Genomic DNA, 21,246 nt, shown 5'->3' on the forward strand with positions numbered 1-21,246 from the left:
CCCAATGAAATAAAACATAAATAGTAGTCCAAAACATAAATAAGAGTCCAAATAAGTGATATCCTCATCAACTCTCCTGGGGCGGGAGAAAAACTCGACTCTATCGAGTGGTTGAACTATCATCGGGGACGATCTTTCTGACGAACCAAATATCAGAACTCAACAAATGATGAGAATTCCATTTGCAAATTATCCCCAAGCATATGATCTGACCAGATGACCTGGACAAAAGAAGATTTTGCTGATTTCTATAAAGTTCCAATGAATCTGGATCACGTTGTTGAAGTCTCTTTCTAGGGGTCCATGTACCATCAGAATCAAGTCTATCTACCCAACGAACAAGAAAGTATTGAATCTCTCTATCATTGGTCAAAACAATCTAATCATCTAAAATAACATCAATCTCATCTTTGTGTGCTGTGATAGGTGATAGGGGAGTAGACATAGCAAAAGATTCAATGTAGGAATTCCCATGTGGAGGTAGAAAATGATCAGAGTGGTTAAATACCCTTTGTAAGCAACGAAGTCCTTAATAGACAAAATAAAATGGTGGCCAAAATGTGAGGAAAGATCAATGACACATGTAATTGGAATAACATGCTTTAAAATTTCATAAGGACCAACACTACGGGCTTGCAGTATAATATAATCCCCAATGTTAAATTCAAAATGTTGTTTATGCCAATCTACTCGAAGTTTGTATAATGCATTACTTGTGTCAAGTTGTTTATTGATCTCAGTATGCAAGTCATGAAGATGATATACAAATGCTCTAGCTGACAACGACACATTAGCATGTGGGGACATGGGAATAAAATCTAACGGCAGCCTAGACTTAAAACTATGAACAACTTTAAATGGATTTAAGCTTGGAGACCGATTCATAGAATTGTTATATGAAATGTGAACAGTTTAGGGGATCAAGTCCTAATTTTCAAGATTTTTCTGGACTAGAGACTTGAATTAATTGCTAAGACTTTGGTTAACGACTTCATTTTGACCATCAGTCTGAGGTTGGTCTGCAGTCAAGAATTTCGATTTAGTGCTAATCATAGGCGAATGAGTTCTCCAAAATTGACTAGTGAAATAATGGGATATAGTATCCAAAGTCTCAAAAAGAGTCTGGAAGCCACCTAAGGAGGTGTCCTCACTATCATCATCAAAATCTTCAAGTTTAGGTTTATACCCAGGTCGTCTAACGACTCTTCTATTACATCCTTTCGTTCTTCTATGACTAAGGCTCGGTTAAGATATTTGGAGGAGATGTGGCCACAACCCTTACAGCTAAGGCATAGCAAGTAAGAAGAAGTCCTTAGAGTTTCAAAAATTTTACCCTTATTTTCCAAGATTGTAGGAACATTAGACGGGAGAGGTCCTAGAAGGGACTTAACGACAAAAAGTGGAGCCAATGAAACAGGAAAATGGTTGTCAATATGCCTTCTATATGGAGAATGGAGCCTTAGACTATCACGACCTTTACACTTATTTTTCCAAATGGGAGGGACACTAAACGGGAAATGCTCTATGACAGACTCATGTTGAGGTGGTACTAATGACGTTAGTGAACGATGGTGATCGCGCTTTTCATATGAAGTACTAATAGTCAACTTATAATCTCGAGCTAAAGAATAAGCATGATTAAGAGTAATGGAACCTCGAAGGAAAAGCTCACGCCTAAGATCATCTCTTAGACCTTGACTAAACCTATTCAGAGTCGTGGTCTCATCCTCAATGACATGATATTTGGTTCGAAATTCCTAAAAGTGTTCAATATACTTAGTCACTAACCAATTCCCTTGTTTAAGAGCAGTCCATTGAGTAAAAACTTCAAAATCTAAGCAACCATCAAAAGTAGGAGTATCTAATTTAATGTCTCTAAAGAAATTCTCCTTATAACGAGAAAGTGAATGAGTACTGTGATGATTACAACCTCGTTCTCACTCACGAACCTGATATCTATCACTACAATCGTGTCGAAAGCATTTTTGATCACTCTGTCGATGATGATATTGTCTATTATGGATTATTTTAGATTTATAAACGTCAGTCGAACAAGGGGTTTGCTTAAAATGACTCATTTTAGTAGCTAGGTTCTTTCTCTCCTCACGAGTAGTAGCTATATCGGATTGGACAGTCGCTAATTGAGTCTGAAACTGTTGTTGATTAGTGACAAGTTGGGCTAATTGTCGTGATAGTGCATCAAATTGGGAAGGATCAATGGTCAAAGCATTAACACTAGGGATGACAAGATGACCATCCGCAATTGCATGCAATGTAGTAATGACTAAATGCAATGTATGACGAGATCCACGAAGAACAATTGCACATAAAAACAATATAGACTTGTGCAGTTATTAATTTTATTTTATTTTTTATTTTTTTGTGGGATTATGTAGATCCTATAAGGCAAGCTAATACTGCCGATCTATATAAAACAACAAAGCACAGGTCAATTATTAGTCAACAACTTAATGGCGTAAAATGTTAAAAGTGAAAAGTGAACAAGACAAGAGTTTGAATAGGTCTAGGGTGTCGGTTATGTGAATTTTAGGTAAAAGTGAAGAATATCACAACACAAAGAAATTAATCAATGCAATTTTAAAATGAACAATAATATAAACCAAATATAGATAAAATAGTAACTTTCCTCGTTCATGGAGACGCTGTGTTGATTCATTGAGATGTCAAGACAAAAAAATTCCTGTGTTCATTGAGACACGGTACTGATCAGTCAAATTAAAATATACCTGCAAACAATGTTAGGAAATTCTCTCTCTTTTTTTCTTTTTTTTTCTTTTCTTTTCTTTTCTCTCTTTTTTTTTCACTTTCAAATTTATTTTATTTATTTATTTATTTTTACTTTTTTTTAAAACACAAATCAAAACAACTATTAGCTCTTACATAAACAAAATAGGGGACAAATTGAGGCCCAAAACATACACTGCCCATACATTAACAAATGGCCCAACATTAATACATTGCCCACTACCCACACATTAACAAATGGCCCAACATTAATACATTGCCCACTACAATTGAGGCCCAAAAATCAAATGGGAAAGAAGGGGTTACATTCTGGAAAAGACTTCACGATTTTACTGTGGAAATTGCAACGTCAAAAACTCAACAGTTGGCGTCCATGGGCATTACAAGTGGAGGCGATGGTTGCCGGGTGGGTATCCCGGGGTGTCGCACATGGGTCGATATCGGAGAAGGCGATGGCTTGACTTCTGGGTTACTGTGATGGCTGTACTAGTGGTGGGTTTGTATATATAGATTGTGAGAATGTCAGATATTGAAGTGGATTATGGGCCTGTTTGTGGCGGTTGATTGTGTAGGCGATTTACTAAAGTATTTGGCAGGGTTATAGTTGGTGGTTCACGCTGGCGGAGTTCTCGGAGATGGAGGATAGTGGGATGGTTTTCAACACATCTTTTGTTGAAGCTGTGGATGAGACTAGTGCTGGACGAATATCAGATGTAATCGGCTTAGTTGGACAACATTTAATGAAGGAAATCAAGTTTTTGAGAATATGACAGGAGTGGGTTTTGGCAGCAACGTATTTGATTTGGTGGTAATATTATTGATGTGTAGATTCCAGTAATATGAAGAGAATTTAGAGTGCAAAGCAAACTTCCTTTGACAGACTTGTTTAAGCAGGAGAGTGAAGTATTCCCATGTTTTGACTCTGATACCACTTTGATGTAGGACCAAATTCAAGCACTCAATCTAGAATTAAGTCATAGACAAGAGATAGCAGCGGAAGAGTTCTAGCAAGCATAAGAGCAGAGGAGGCAGAAAACAGCAAAAGAAGAAGAGAAGAGGGAGAGAAGAAGAAGGCGGCAGCAGGGGGAAAGAAACCCGGAGAAGGGAGAAAGGGGAAGGAAAACTTGAGGAACAAACCATATAATTCATTTTCATCGTTCATCAACTGTCTTTTGAAAAGCAATACAAGCATATAAATAACAAAAATAAACCTAATGGTTATGGGGCTTGGGCCGATCCATTAATACAAGCCCAATGAAATAAAACATAAAAAGTAGTCCAAAACATAGATAAGAGTCCAAATAAGCGATGCCCTCATCACTCGTGAACCAGAAACATGCTAAAAACCCAATAGTACCAGTCACAACGAAGAAGGCATATGAAGCAATAAGCATGTATCCGAAGTACAAAATGCTAGACACCGATTTTGTGATGTTGAGCTTTGTGAAGAAGTAAAATGCTGCATAAAGGAAGAGGTAGAGAGCCGACGACCCTGCAATCAGGTATGACCTCCACCACCAGAGGTAGTCCTCACTGCACAGCTGGAAATAGCAAAGCACGATCGAGATCTCAGCACAGGTTACAATTAGGATGATGAACACGATAGAGAGGAAACCAAAAAATAATAGAACTGTTGCAACCAGATTGACGTGAGGATGAAAAACAGCTCAATAAATACTGCAACAAATGGAAGTATGCCTCCGATTAAGATAGAGAAAATGGGATTCATATACCAGGCCTGCTCGGGAATTTGCCTTAGAATCTTATTAGTTTTCACTGGATCCTCCATAGTGTAAGTATTATGCCCTAGGTCCAATCAATTTTGAACATAAATACTTGTATATATAATTAATGCAATTTAATGACAGATCTATTATTTAATTAATAGACAATTAAATAAATAATAGAGTCCGTAGATTCAAATCTTCGTAATTTGTTAATCACAAGGAGTTGTGATTGTGAGATACAAATTACATCTGATTGAATCTTAAATCGTCCATGATCGTAAGTGATAATGAGATACGGATATCGTTATTACGGATAGACCATCATGTGTGGCATTTCTTACTTGTAAAGTAAGTAGCTGATCTCACAAGCTAAAGTGTGGTGACACTTAAATGAACACGTGGATGTTTTGTTATAGAACAAAACATTGGAGACCAGCCGAGAGATTCCACATGGGTAACTATCTGAGTGTCAGTGGTTAATCTCTAACGTTCGGTAGTGAAATTGGTCTTTTGACTTGAGGTCGTCATGGTACCTTATATGAGGACAATCATACTTTGGCGGTGTTGAATGTTGCTCTGCAAAGGGCCGCTAATACGACATCGTTCGGATATGTCAAGAATCGTATGAAGGTTGTGATTGATCAATAAAGGATTCGTCACTCTTAGATAGTAGGAGATTATGATCTGCGTTTCATTCAATTAAGTCGATGATGAAATCCTTGGCAAAGGTATACTCATAAGTCGAAAAGGAGTTTTCGACTTATATTGACTTAATAGTGGAGTGAAAGATATGATCGAAATTCTGGATTGACACAAGTCCATATCTCGTAATTGATCGGATCATATTGACGAAGGGATTATAGTTTCACGGTAAACGAACGAATTTGGTTTTGTCATACCACGTGATATTTCCTATCACATGTATTGCTCTGACACATTACTAGATGTCAAGGGACGGGGAGTGTGAATTGACGATAAATTAAAATGGTGTTTTAATTTATTAATTTTGATTAGATTAAAATAATATTTCACGTCGTTAGGTATCGTGGTCGGGAACCTAATGGGTCGCACACAAAAGAGAATTGGAAGATTGCAAATTGCCAATTAGTTAATTTAACAATCGTTGGATAAATTAATTAATTGGATTTGTTATTTATATTTTCGAATTAATTAATTAGATTAATTAATTCATGGACCGGGTTTAATTAAATGGATTAATTAAATATTGGACCGGACCGTACCGAGCCCGTTTGGATTTATATAAATACATGACTATGGTTTGAGATCCATATGGTTTTCATTATTCTTGCTGGCATAAGAGAGAAAATCCTAGTAGTTGCAATCTATTCTCTGTGTGGATTTCATTAGAGGCTGGACAATTGGACAGATGTGGGAGGCAAATCCAAGATTGCTAGAACGAAAAGAAAAGCAAAAGGTTTGCAGAATTCTTCAAAGGTACAATCTTTATCACGATTTCTATTTAAACACAAAGGGATCATCGGTGGGAATCGAAATAAATTTAATTTTTCGCTGTGCATTTATAAGTAGATTCCCAACACAGCTGGCTTCTTAAATCCAACATAACTACCTTACGAAAATGAGGAGAGCTGAAATGCCTAACCGGAAGAACACTAATGCAAACATAGTCCCGAATGGTACAGCCCCTAATGATTTTTCACCCCAAATTAAACCATTCAACACAAAGAATATGACGAAAATGATTCCTAGGAACATGAAAGCTGTTTGAAGAGTAATTTTCTTCCATTCTGTTCCCTGAACATCATGTAGAAACGAGCCGAGGCATATCCAGCAAAAAGGCCCATAATACCCAGAGAAGAAGCATAGCTGTCATCAATCCTCCTCTGTTCGAAGGGGATAGGAACCCTAGCGAAGCAAAGATCATGGTAACTACTATCATCCCAAAGAACTGAAACATCCCCGTGGACCGATTTCCATCCCGTTTCTTCTTGAGCTTCTTCCTGAGTCTCTAACTGGTTGTACTTGGAGATGTCACAGTAAAGGGTCCGCAGCATAATCATGGCCACCATTCCAGAGAGAAAAAGGACAATCATCAAAGAATTGACAATTGAGAACCAATGGATTTGATCATCGGCCATATAAAGATAAGTATCCCATCTAGATGCCCACTTAATTTCGCTTTCCTGCAACAGAGAAGCAAGGAGCAAGACATGCCAATATACCAAATATAATACTGATTACTGAATGTACAATTATTTTATGCACACCAAGACACGAAGCATTACCTTGAACTCAAACATCATATGTGAAGATGATTTCCTTCTCATCTTCAACCTCCTGAGGGGAATCAGAGCTGGTTACAGAGTGTTTCGCATGTGGATCACAGGTCGTTAAACGTTTTTTATCATCCCATTTACCCTCGTATTCATGCCTTGCACTGGATGCACAGAGAGAATCAAGCATCAACTAACATGCAAGAACTATCTGAAGCATAAAATTAAGTAATTGGCATCATTACCTGAATGGTTTGACTTCAAATCCCACAATTCTTGCAGCATCTGTTGGTTCATCCTTATGAAACTTCACTGTAAATGTCAGATGGTTGTTGATAAAATATTTCTGCTCCCTTTTCTATAAATAAAGAATTCAGGGAGGTAAAAAGGAGTCAAAATTGCGCATAAGCCTGAATACTCATGGTTTCAAAAAAAAAAAAAAAAGAGAGGGGTCAAAACTGATCTTCTCATTAAAACGGTAATACTAAGAAATTTGCAACTTCGAAAACAAAGCAATTTAGTACTTACTCCAGCATACTGTCCTATGAGACCAACATGGAAACCATGTTGAGAAACCACTGAATCAATATCGTTTCTTTTATAAGGCTCCACTAGCGGGAGATTATCTAAAATCCTGTAAAGAGAACATCAAAAAGTCAAAAGTAAGTCATGTACTGCAAGAATATTACAATGCACAAGATTCCTCAACAAGCTCGCCCACATGTTCACCCGGTACTCATCTTCTATCCTCTCTTTGAATTCCTTTGCATCTTTGGCATTAAGTGTAATATGGCAAACAACATTACACATTTGTGGCTCTGGCATTTTAAACTGTTACATACTATCTGTCTTAAATGACATAAAGAGATGTGGATTGAGTTGATTGTCTAGTAATAAAAGAAATGAAAAAAATAATACTGACCTCATACAGAGAGTTTGCAATACGATCACCCCGAAGAACTTCCCCAAGATTCTCCATGCTGTCCAAAATTTTATCTGGTTTACAGTAAGGAAGGGAATAGAAGGAGTATGGAAGTTGGGACTTAACGGAGGCCAGTTTGTTTACTTTGACCTTCAGAAGATCAACCTGCATCAAAGAAACAAAAAAGGGGCAATCATGTCACAACAAACTCGGAGTAATTTAGAACAAAGCAGCACGCAAATACGTACACACAACTGTATGTATGTATGGTGCTTGGAAGACAAGCGCTAAGAAGTTTCGCAATGAATTTCGCTCAACAGGCTTAGATCTTGCTGGGAATATGGAAAAACGAGAGATACTGAAACTAATGATTGGTCAATATCACCCATTTGACATACCTATGCGCACATACTTATCATCATTTAATAGCAAACTTCCAATTTTAAGAACTCTACCATGACTTTCTTCTCTTATTTTGAGAAAGACACAAAATCAGATCTATTACAATTCACTTAGAGGCCAAAGAAAAAAATATATGAAAGAGAAAAGTTCAAAATCCATACAAATAAAAATGTGTATAATTTCCATTCAACTGAGAGTTCAGAACATAATATAGTCATTTGGCTGCTAGTAGATCTAATTAGCATGTTTTCATCTACTCCTAGTAGCAAAAACAAACTGTTTAGAAGCATGTTTGGGAAGTGTTTATAAATGGTTTAAACTATAAATAGATAGAAATGAGTGGTTATAGATAGTAATATTTGTGGGCCCCTCAAAGTGTGTTCGTTTATAAACATCAGCCAAACATAGGCTAAGTTTCTTTATTTACATTATCAAATTGCACTTCCATAAATTTATGGCTAGAATACTTCTGATGTGAATTTTTCAAAGGTTTGAGTGACACTAGAAATCTGGCTGCCTGGAACTAGAATAGGACTCTTTTTTATTCAGCTAAGAAAAAGTTCTAGTACTCCTGAATTTTTAAAGGATTAAACTTGTTGTACATAATATTTTGTACATAATGGGTGCCTCAACTCACATGGTAGGGGGGCCACATGAATATAATATTTATGTGGGCCCCCCACCATGTAAGTGGAGGCACCCATTATGTACAAAATATTATGTACATGTAGCATAGCTCATTTTTAAAAGCCATATAATACTAAGCATTATTCTTAAATTATCCACTTAACCCAGCACTTGTATTGATTTTTCAGAATAATAGGAAAACGACTTAGATAAGAAATGGCCGGTCTAAAATAATAAAATTCAAACGAAAAATAGGGAGAGGTATTGAGAGTAAGAATACACAAAATTGGCTTGAATTTTCCGTATCCCATGTAGCACAAAATTTTGGGGTGTTTGAGGTTTGGGATTGAGTAATGTGGACTATTTTGTATTCTCCCCTTCTAATTATTAGAGAAGTTCTGATCTTTGTCCATGAGCTTAAGCCAAGTGTCATACCATAAAATGATATGTGTTCTGTATATCTTTTATTTATCTCCCAGTATTGAGGCTTGTGCACAACAAATCAAGAAATTCTACTCATATGATCCAAAGCATGGGCCATCAATGATTCATATTTGAGAAAATAAACCCAAACCCTACATATCAAGATTAATTTTCAAAAAACATGGGGATTAAATTTTATTTCAAAAATCAAGTAGTAATTAGATTTTAATAATTATAATTAATAAAAACTTAATTAAAACTAATTTATGTACCCACCACCAACCCTATTCATTTCAAACCCCTAAAAATATTTTCAACCACCGGAAGTCACTGGAAGCCGTTGCCGGAGAGTGCTATCGATGACACCATAAGAAGCTATCACTGGAAGCGCCGTCGATGAAGGCGTGCGTCCCACCTTTTTTCCTTCTCTCTATCAGAACCAAAAGAACCACTGCGCACGGCATGAGCACCGCTACAATAGCTGCCTCTGTGCACTAGCGGCGCTGGAACACTGGCAGCAATGCACAGTGTGCAGCGCTGCGGGATCTAGTACATTGCATGACTGGTTGCACTAGGCTATTCAATGAGCGGCGTTGCGGGACCTAGTGTGCCTATGCTTCTACGCGACGTGCTGTGCTGTACTGTTCGATCTGGGGGCGTCGAAGTTTTTTGGGGTGATTTTTGTTGGTTGTATTTGCCGTTCTTGGCGGTGGCTGTAGTGGTGTTGATGTTGACGGTGCTCGTTAGGTAGGGGTGTTGGTAATGGTCTTGATAATTTTGGATCTGATTTCTTGGTGGTGTTTGGGTAGTGGTGGTTGTGATGTTGGTTGCAGAGGTGAGGTGGTGGTCGTTTGGTTCTTGAAGTTGTTGGGAGTGGCAACGACGACGAAAATCAGGTGTGACCAAATCTATCTTCACTGTGACTGTATGTGATCAGATCTATGTTAACTATGACTATATATGACTTGTTTACATATAGTGACAAATTAGACTGATATTGTCACAGACAGTCACACTAAAGACAAAGTTAGTCATAACTAGTCATTGATAACACATGTTAGTGAATATAGTAAAGTTGGAGGTAAAGGTGGGTGGTGGATTGTGGTACTGGTCCGTAGTATGTGAAGATTTGGTTGTGGTGACTCTTTGTGGACAAGTATGTGTTTATTATGAAAGTTGTGACCAATTATGTGTTGATTGTGACCCATTGTGATTTGATCATGTACCATCACAATTAATACTGAATTGGTCACAGACAATCACACTAAATACATATATGGTCACGGTTAGTCACATTGAACACAAGCTTGGTCACAATTAGTCATGGATAACGCATGTTAGCAACTTGAAATTTTTTTGGATGGGTGTGGTGAGGGTGGAGGTGGGGTAGGGTATGATGGTTCCGTGAAGTGAGATGTAATCTCCAGTTTTTAATTTTTGAAAATTTTTTGGCAAGTGGTGGGGGTGGGGTGGTGGTTCCATGGGGTGGGATCTCCAAAAAAGGTTTTCAAGTTTTGAAAAAAATTTACAAGTGGGGTGGGCATACGGTGGTTAGTGGCATGGGGTGGAGTGGGGATAATTAATTTCTATTATTTATATATTATATATATTATTAATTGAAATTAACACCTAAATTTTGAAATAATTTGACAAGTTTGTTAGTTTTGAAATGGGATTCTTATACGTAGAAGGTATGTATTGTTCCCTTCATATTTACATATCACATCCAATCTAGATGAAAAGAAATGGTCAAAACATCAAGGAGTCATTAAAGGGGAAAAAAATTTGGTCAAACCATATCGAAAGAAAACAGGCGTACTGCAATTTAGTTCCATTTCCTTGAGTTATGGCAACGTGATTTTCATCGAAGTTAGAAACAAATGAAAAACGGGTCTGTTTGATTGCGAAGATGGAATTTGGCTGGAAAGAAAATGAATTCCAAGGAATTGAATTACCTAGAAATTGTTTTCCTAAAAATTGTAAATTATTGTGTTTGATTGGTATAATTTTCTACGTGAAAAATGTTGAAATAAAAGTATTTTTTGGTGTTTATTTGACTTTGTTTTACATAGAAATTGTCGATTTAAGGGATTTCTACTTCTACCATTGTTCCTAGAATTGGTTTCTATTGCCAACCAAAAAAAAAAGGAAAAAAAAAACGATCAAAAAATCATCTATATTTTGGCGTTCGTTTGACTTTGTTTTACATGAAAATTGTCAATTTCAGGGATATCCTCTTTTACAATTGTTCCTAGAATTTGTTCCCATTGCCAACAATTAAAAAAAAAAGTGGAAAACCAAAAACCACCTACCCCTAGGAAAATAAAAAGTGGAAAATCGCGCTTTAAGGTGTGTACCTAGAAATTCATGGAAAATCAATTCCCTACAAAATTTTGTCAATCAAACAGGCTAAAAGTGGAAGTTGGAATTCGAATTTCAAGTTCCATGGAAAATTTCGTGCAATCAAACGAGGACTTATATCTTGATTTAACACCTATCATATCGATCCATAAACATACAATGTATAGCAGATAAGAACGTATAGTAGCTATAGTGGTTCAAAAATAAATGTTAATGCATCATTTTTTACGCAAATAGCACTTGCGTTTCATCCAACTGATTACCTTAAATTTAGATCTTATTGTATTGAAGATACTGCAACCTCGTCGAAAATTTGTCAAAAGAAGTTTAAAAAAAATGTATAGATCTGAGAGAAAGAAGCCCTTTAAAAAACAAACACTAAATTGCATGATAGAAACTTAAAATTCATAAATGTTCAACAAATCCAACATTTCATAATATAATCTATTAAATCCATTCAAATATTCACAATAACATATGTGATAGCAGTCGACATAGGAAACCACTTCCAGAAATAGGCAATGTAAACCGTGGCACACTAATGCGAAATCGTCGACCCCCACCCCGAGGGTGCTCTACCTCTAAAAAGAGACCGTCGACCTCCCTGGAGTTCTCTACCTCTATAAGAGACCGTCAACCCCCTTAGGGCACTCTACCTCTACAAGAGATCGTCGACCCCTCTAGGGCACTCTACCTCTACAATCGACCGTTGACCCCCTTAGGGTGCTCTACCTCTACAATCGATCATCAACCCCCTTGGGGCACTCTTTCATTATCCTAGACCAACGACAGGCATGAGATTATTTGTAAAGTCATCTCAACACTTAGTTTCAAAACCTCTGATCAATTAATAAGGTTACATAACTGTCACCACGAGCACAACCCCCAAGGTAGTTAAAACTCCTCACTTTGAGCGTGGGGATAATGGGATGGCCAACGTGGGACATGTGGCACCACAACCACCGGCTCCCGCTCAACTTTCGACATCAATAAATACCTCCTAAGGGCAACAGGTATGATTGATTGCACATTTTTTAGCCTTCTGAATTCCATAATCATTTTCTCCTAACGTGCCTACTGATTTTCACACCGGAGGTAAAACGGGGGAGACAGTCCCTCCCTCACTTTTCAGGTTGCACTCGACCATCAGAGCAATAGAAACATCAAAAGGCCGCCAGACAGATCAGGAGGCGTTATTCCACCACCATTTCATTGGCGCTGTCTGTGGGAACTTTTTGAACTAAAAAGCTACGTTGAGAAGACGAACAAGGAGTGATACTCGTTTGGTTGGAAATACGGCGGAGACAAAGTCGGAGTCAGTTGTAAGGGGTCACTAGCCACCGCCACCTTCGCAGTAAGTGACGTAGAGTCAATTCAACACTTTGGAGACTCAGTTGGCAACAATGATGGCGCTCTTGCAAAACTAGTCACAGAGAAACACGGTCCCTCCATTGAGTCCGACGGAAGCAACGAACCAGCAACCACTTCAAGCGCCATCCGCAATTGTTCTACCCATCCCTCTGCAGGGGGCGGGAGGCGCAGGGGCCCCAGTGGTTGTAGCTCCGCAACCCCCGCAAGTCATGGTGGATCTAGAACAAAAGATGGAAGAAATCATAGCCTAGAAGATAGATGATGCACTGTCCAAGAGAAAGGATATGCGAAGGCAGATGGTTTTGAAAGAAGACCCGTTCGCCCCTGAGATCATGGCGGTCCCCTTGCCTAAAGGCTTCAAGCAGCCCATGATACAAGCATATGACGGAGTCATAGATCCGCTTGACCACTTGCGGACCTTTGTAGACCTGATGAGACTTTATGCCGCCCCGGACGCAGTGATGTGCTGATCCTTCCCCCCACACTCAGGAGGAAGGCCAGGGACTGGGTAGCAACCTTGACCCCACGATCTATCAAGACGTTTGATGAGCTCTCCAGGAGCTCTGTGGCTTACTTCTTAATCAGCAAGAGGAAGAGGAAAATAGCTATTGGGTTAATGCAGGTCATACAGGAGAAAGACGAGTCATTACAAGAATACTTGGCTAGGTTTAGCCGGGCGACTCTTGGCATAAAAGACTTACAAATGTCTGCAGTGGTTACTGCCTTGATGAATGAAACGCGAAATCAAGCCTTTAAAATGTCACTCTCCAAAAACCCCCCAGAGTCAATGCATGACCTATTGAAGAAGGAAGATAAGTATGTCGATGCGGAGGAAGCGGAGAATGTGACTAAAAATCTCAGGGAAGGATGGAAGACAGAAGCACATAAGCGAAAAGCGTATGATGATCAAAGGCACACTGATAAGAATAAGCCGAAGAATGAATACACGAACAAGGGTTATGCCCAAGACCGGTCGGTCAAGCAAAAACGAGAGAAAGCCAAGGCACCCACCCCTTTGAACATCCCACGTACGAAGTTATTAATGGAGATATGACACATGAAAGAGCTCAATGGCCTAAATCGATGTTGACTTCCTCCAGCAAGAGAAATCAAAGTAAGTACTGCCATTTTCACAAAGATCACGGGCACGATACTGAAGAATGTCTGCAGTTGAAGGAAGAAATTGAGTTCCTGCTAAGGCGAGGACTATTGGCTAAGTATGTAAAAAAGACAGGGGCAAGCAAAGGCTCGAAGGACTACCCCCACCAAGGGCAGGAGTGATAAACATGATCATTGGGGGAGTAGCATCAGGTGGCGACTCGAATTCAGCTAGGAAGAGCTATGCGCGCTCCGTAGGGGTCTGCTTTATCCAGAAAAAAGTAAGGTTCAACTAGAGCATTACTTTCGACGAAGAGGACTTGATCGGTATAACGCATCCCCTCGATGACGCCTTAGTGATAGTAGGCGATATAGCGGATTTTGACGTGAAGAGGGTGCTTGTCGACGGGGGAAGTGCGGCAAATGTCCTCACCTGGGATGCCTTCACAGGTCTAAAAATTCTCCCAGAGAAGTTGAAGATGGTGACTACCCCTCTACAAGACTTTGGAGGGGCAACAGTGATACCGGAAGGAACTGTAGAACTTCCAGTTACGCTAGGCACATACCCAGCGACAATGGTGATTGTGACTAACTTCTTAGTTGTCAAGACCCCCATGGCCTACAACGCCATCTACGGCCGGTCATTGCTAAACGCAGATGGCACTATCCCATCGACCTACCATCAAGTTATGAAGTTTCCAACTAGCAGAGGAGTCGGGAGCGTACGAGGGGACCAGCACACATCAAGAAAATGCTATGTGGATAGTATATAGGCCAAAGGCTCACCGCCAATCATGATGCTGGATGTGGAACTCCCAAGGGGGCAGATCGAGCCGCTCGATATGATTGAAAAAATCTTTATAGCCGAGGGACGGGAGTTTAGTGTTGGAACAGGTTTGGAATTCGAAGAGAAAGAAAAATGGCCAATTGTCTAGCCGGTAACTTGGACGTGTTTGCCTGGGGCCCGGAAGACATCCCAGGGATTAGCCCGACCGTCGTGCAGCACCGCCTTGGTGTCCTACCATGGGCTAAGCCAGTGAAGCAGAAAAAAAGAAATCTTGCCCCAAAGAGGCAAGTCGCAGCCAGAGCAGAAATAGAAAAATTGCTACAGGCGGGTTTCATTCGAGAGGTGCAGTACCCTAAGTGGTTGGCAAACATTGTACTTGTGAAAAAGTCAAACGAAAAATAACACATGTGTATAGATTATACTGGGTTGAACAAGGTATACCCAAAGGACTCATACTCACTTCCCAAGATAGATCACCTGGTAGACGCTACGTCGAGTCATGAAAGGCTCAGCTTTCTAGATGCATTCTTTGCGTATCATCAAATTTCAATGGCCGAGTCCGATCAAGAGAATACGTCATTTATCACAGACTTTGGCACTTACTGTTACACAGCCATGCCATTCGGTTTGAAAAACGTCAGGGCAACTTATCAGAGGATGGTGAACAAAGTCTTTCACAGGTTGATCGGAGATGTTGTAGAGGCATATGTTGACGACATGGTGGTCAAGAGTGCTAAGGCTGATGACCATGTGGCCAATTTGCAGAAAGTGTTTGACGTTGCCCAACAAAACAAATTAAGGTTCAATCCAGAGAAGTGTATTTTTGGTACTACAGGAGGAAAATTTCTAGGCTTCATGATCACGCAAAGGGGCATCGAAGTGAACCCGAACAAAATTCAGGCAATCCTAAAAATGAAAAGCCCTACCAATAAGAAGGAGGTCCAGAGGCTAACAGGGCGGGTGGCCGCTTTAAATCGCTTCATGAGCCGGGCAGCAGACAAATGCTACCAATTTTTCAAGGCTATAGGGGGCTCCTCCAACTTCGAGTGGACCCAGGAATGTGAAGAATCACTTAGGAGCTTAAAGCAGTCATTACAGGAGCCCCCGATCTTGAACAGTCCATGCCCCGGGGACATGTTGTATCTCTACTTGGCAGTCTCACCAAGGGCAGTCAGCACAATGCTAATGAAAGAGTTCTCAAAGGCACAAAAATCGGTCTATTATGTGAGCCAAGTATTGATGGGCGCAGAGGTAGGATACATCTTGGCCGAGCAGCTAGTGTTTGCATTAATTGTCGTGGTTAGGAAGTTGAGGCCTTACTTTCAATCTCACACGGTGCAAGTAATGACCGACCAACCTATCAAACAGATCCTACATCGACCAGAGACTTCTGAGAGGATGTTGAAATGGGCAATCGAGTTAAGTGAGTTTGATATTGAATTCAGGCCAAGGACGGCTATTAAGGCACAGGCTCTAGCAGACTTCATGCTGAGCTTACCATCCCGCTCGAGCACTCGCCAGGGGAACAGGCAAATTGGAAAATTTATGTGGATGGATCTTCAAACGATGAGGGATCCGGGGCGAGGATCATAATGATAGGGCCAAATGGTGAAGAGTTGGAATACTCGTCGCGTTTCGAATTCCCAGCTACAAATAATGGTGCCGAGTACGAGGTAGTGATCACGGGTTTAGGAATGGCAGCCAAACTCTGGGGAACTTTAGTAGAGATTTGCAGTGACTCTCAGTTGATAATCGGGCAAATAACGGGGGAATTCGAGGCAAAAGACGGAAAGATGGCAGCATATTTAATGGAGGTCAAAAACTTGCAGAAGGGATTCACCAGGTTCAAAATAACAAAGGTCCCCCGAGAAGACAATGAGCGGGCGGACGCACTGGCTAAGCTCGCATCCTCTAACCCCAAACATCTACCTCGCACAGCGAGCGTGCAAATCTTACGACGACCTAGCATCCAACGCGCGGTCGATGTTGTGAATTTAGAGCAAGTGGAGAGTTGGATGGACCCTTTGGTTGAATATCTCACAAATCCAAGAATTTTTTATGCTAACATGAATCTTGAATTTCTAAGCTCATCCCATGAAGACATGTGGTCAACATAGCCTAAACGGCTAGGGGGAGAGCCATTGAAACCAAAAATTTAGTTAAGGCCCTAAACCGCTAGACCATGCTCCCGACGGTCGACATAGACTAAGAGGTTAGGCGGAGAGCCAACGAAACCAAAAATTTGGTTAAGGCCCTGAACCGCTAGACCATGCCCCCGACGGTCGACATAGCCCAAGAGGTTAGGCGGAGAGCTAACGAAACCAAAAATTTGGTTAAGGCCCTAAATTGCTAGACCATGCCCCCGACGGTCGACATAGCCCAAAAGACTAGGCGGAGAGCTAACGAAACCAAAAATTTGGTTAAGGCCCTAAACCATTAGACCATGCCCCCAACGGTCGACATAGCCCGCTAGACCATGCCCCCGATGGTCGACATAGCCCAAGAGACTAGGCAGAGAGCTTTGAAAAATCAAAAAATTAGCTAAGGCCTAGCGCACGCGAAACAAATCACATTCACCCATGCTATCAAACAGTTGAACGTGAGAAATAACGTTAGGAGAAACAAGTTTCAACATTAATAATCGCCGATAACATAGCATTCATACAAAAAGCATGTAATGTACTCTTGTCCACACCACGGACAAGTACGAAACAACGCTACATGTAGAGATAAAAGGCAACACACAAAAAAAGAGAGAACTAGCAAAAGGCGCTACTGCTAAGTCATGCTTCAACTCGAAGGGGAAACACCACCACTGCCACCTCGCGACGAAGGACCAAGTGACCTAGATGACTGCGCCGCACTCTCCTTCCCCTTGCGCTGTGCAAGGAACTTGTCAAAATCTGAGGGATTAATGGAAGGGTGATCGATCGATATCCATTCCTTGGTTAGTTTGATGGACGCTGCCATCGCCTTCCCCCCGTACGAATGCAAAGCCCTGACATAATCAGACAATGACTTGTACTCCTCAACAGACGCCTCCAAGTCCCTAGTGTACCCAGCAAAGGCCTTATACCTCTCTACCGCCTCCTCCTGAGCACGAGCCAACTCAGACCGCATATTGTCGTTCTCCGTCTCCTGCTCGCGGGCTCGAGCCTCTGACGCCTCAAGAGATTTCTTCAAGGAAGATATCTTCTTCTTATAGTGATTAGCCTCATTTTTCTTTTCCTCTGCAAGAGTCTTCAGCTCTAAGGCCTGGCGATGACTCGATTCAGCAAGCCCAATTTGAAGCGTCACCACCTAAAGGATGAGAAGATAATATAAGAGTCGAGTGGTATGACCATGCATAAAAAAAATGTGTATGTACATATATATAGAATTAGAAGCATACCCTCTGGAGGTAGACCGCCGCAGCCTTCTCAATATCGTCTGCTCTACTCCTGCAATCGACCTAGTTCGCGCGAGTGTCACTAAAGACTTAAGTACCTCCATCTCCCGATAACCCCGGGTGGGAGGAAATCCGAAAATAGGAAGAGAACCCTTACGTTCCCCCCGCGTACGACTAGAAGAGCCCGGCCTAGGAGTAGGAACAGCCTCAATAGGCTCGTCTAAGGGCTGAGGAGTCTCTTCTGCTACCTGAGGACTTCTCCCTTGGGCCACCATCTTTTTCCTCTTTAAGGGGGCAGGACATCGCTCAAGATCACTTCCATGCCCTTGTTCAGGCATGGAGTCCAAGGTCCCCTCCAGCTCAAATTCCATCCCAGTACATGCAAGGTAAGGCTCGTCAGGCCAGCAAAACAAAAGAGTGTGAGAACACAAAACAAAGAAGTGAAGCCCAAGAGTTTACCGTCAATGGGAGAGAGACGCTCGTCACTTCCCGGCAGGGCTTTCAACACCTCGTCCAAATCAAAGTCCATATCTGTATGTACATACCCAAATATATTAGTCCCAAAAGGCATAAATAAGAAATATGTTCAAATCAAAAATAATAAAAATCGATGTAAGCAGCCTACCAGTAGGACGACTCATCCCCACTATCAACATGTTCCTCATGGTCAGGACCGATCCTAAGTTAGATGCAAGAGGAGGTGTATCAATCAGCTGCTGAATTTGAGCTTTTAGAGTAGAGGAAACATCTACTTGACTATTGAAAAGGCGAGTTTGAGGGTGCCGCCAATTGGTATTGACAGGAAACTGACCTACTGAAGGCCGGGCAAAGAAGAACTGAGATTTCCAACCACTATTCGAATTCTTAAACTTAAGAAACAACAACGGAACCCTAGCGGTAAAAAAAAGACGAACGCATTGCACTGAGCTAATACATGCATCTCAAAAACACACCTAAAGAGGTCTATGGAAAGCGGAATTCGCCTCTTAAGGCATACCTACAAGAAATAGAGTGCTTTTCTCCAAGAATTGGGGTTTATTTGATTAGGAGTAATATGAAACTCATTGAAAATCGACACAAAGAAAGGATGGATAGGTAGCTGGAAACCACCATCCATGATGTCCTTTTACACCACTATCTCGCGGGGGTTGAAGCCGGGGAGCCTTTCTTTGGGCCCGGGGGCTCTATAGATGTAATCGTCGACTCGATCATACCTAGCAAGACATTTCTCTAACTTAAAAGGAGAATTATAAAAGCTAAAAATTTTTGGAATTTGAAGGGGGACGATCACGCCAGTCGAATCTCGCTCGATTTCTAAGTTTTGATTTGGAGACTTGGTAGAGCCAACATATCCCTTGGGAGAATTTGGAAGAAAGGTTTGAGAATCAACTGAAAGGTTTTGGCTATCGGACTCGGACGAAGGAAGAGAAGCCGAAGGACTTCGACCGGTCAAACCTTCGACCAATCGCTCGGATACACAACAGGGCCAACCCCCGGGCTGGTCGCTCGATCGGCCACGTCGGACCGATTGTCCGACCAGCATACTGAATTTTTTTGGGCATCGATCGGCCCTCATCGCTACTTTCGTCGGAAGAAGAAGAAATGATAGTTTTATACATGATTTTACAAAAAATAAAGAAGAAGAAGATGAGGGAGTTACCTTGGACGAGAGGAAATCTTGGAAGGAAGGAGACACTAAGATGTAAAAAGAAAATAGAATAGCTCACATGTAAGGGGCCAACCCTTTTTATAGGCAAAAGGTATTCAAAATTCTTAGGGGGAAAATTCCTTCCAAAATCGTGCCCATTGGTTGGGTGCCAAAATATATAGTGAAATAGCTGTCTTGACCAAATCACACTACTCGACTTGTTCGTTCGAGTTAATTTTAAAAAAAGGGGGGGAGGAGGAAAACTCGAAATTAAGAGGTTGCTATTCCTCCGTCGAAAAAATAAATATATATATCGACAGGGAGTAGGGGGCTAATGATATCAGTTGACATAGGAAACCACTTTCAGAAATAGGCAATGTAAATCGTGGCACGCCAATGCGAAATAGTCGACCCCCACCCCGGGGGCGCTCTACCTCTAAAAAGAGACCGTCGACCCCCTGGAGCGCTTTACCTCTACAAGAGACTGTCAACTCCCCTGTGGCACTCTACCTCTACAAGAGATCGTCGACCCCCCTAGGGCGCTCTACCTCTACAATCGACCGTCGATCCCCCTGGGGCGCTCTACCTCTACAATCGACCGTCAACCCCCTTGGGGCGATCTATCATTATCCTAGACCAACGACAGGCATGGGATTATTTATAAGGTCATCTCAACACTTAGTCTCAAAATCTCTGATCAATTAATAAGATTACATGACGGTCACCACGAGCACAACCCCCGAGGTAGTTAAAATTCCCCACTCTGAACGTGGGGATAATGGGAAGGTCAACGTGGGACACGTGGCACCACAACCACCCGGCTCCCGCTCAACTTCCGACGTCAATAAATACCTCCTAAGGGCAATAGGTATGATTGATTGCACATTTTTTAGCCTTCTGAATTCCATAATCATTTTCTCCTAACGCGCCTACTTTTTTTCACGCCGGAGGTAAAACGGAGGAGAAAGCCCCGCCCTCTCTTTTCAGGTTGCACTCGCCCATCAGAGCAACAGAAACGTCTAAAGGCCACCAGACAGATCAAGAGGCGTTATTCGACCACCATTTCAATATGCACAGCTTGCACAAACACATATAACTGAAACAACGAAAATAATTATAAAAATAAGATCCAATAAAAGTTACCTTGAGGAAATCTTGGGGAGCAACGCCGGGAAGGTAGAAGCATTGAGCGGTGGCAATGAAGAGGAAGATCGCAAAACAAAAACACAGCTGAATCGTGCTAAATCTTCCCTCCATTTTCTTTCTCTAAAATTAACCACAGATCAACGCTCCAAAAATAAAGATATGCCGATGCTTATACGAATCTGCGTGTATATATAGATGTGTATATGTGTGTGTTTGTACGTATATACGTCAGTATCTGAGGATTGAATAGCATGGAAGAGAATCCTACTGAAGTCTGTAAGGTGAAGGGGTATTATTATTTTGTCCGCGAGTGCTTGAAGTTAGGAGA

General features: G+C 41.0%; 1 pseudogene; it reads right to left on the reverse strand.

Annotated features, from left to right (window-relative positions):
* Window positions 1-3,724: 3,724 nt before the first annotated feature.
* Window positions 3,725-21,029, reverse strand: LOC111381451 (annotated as a pseudogene).
* Between the last annotated feature and the right edge of the window lie 217 nt (window positions 21,030-21,246).

Source organism: Olea europaea, unplaced genomic scaffold (genome assembly GCF_002742605.1).
Source record: "Olea europaea var. sylvestris unplaced genomic scaffold, O_europaea_v1 scaffold2309, whole genome shotgun sequence".
NCBI lineage: Eukaryota > Viridiplantae > Streptophyta > Magnoliopsida > Lamiales > Oleaceae > Olea > Olea europaea.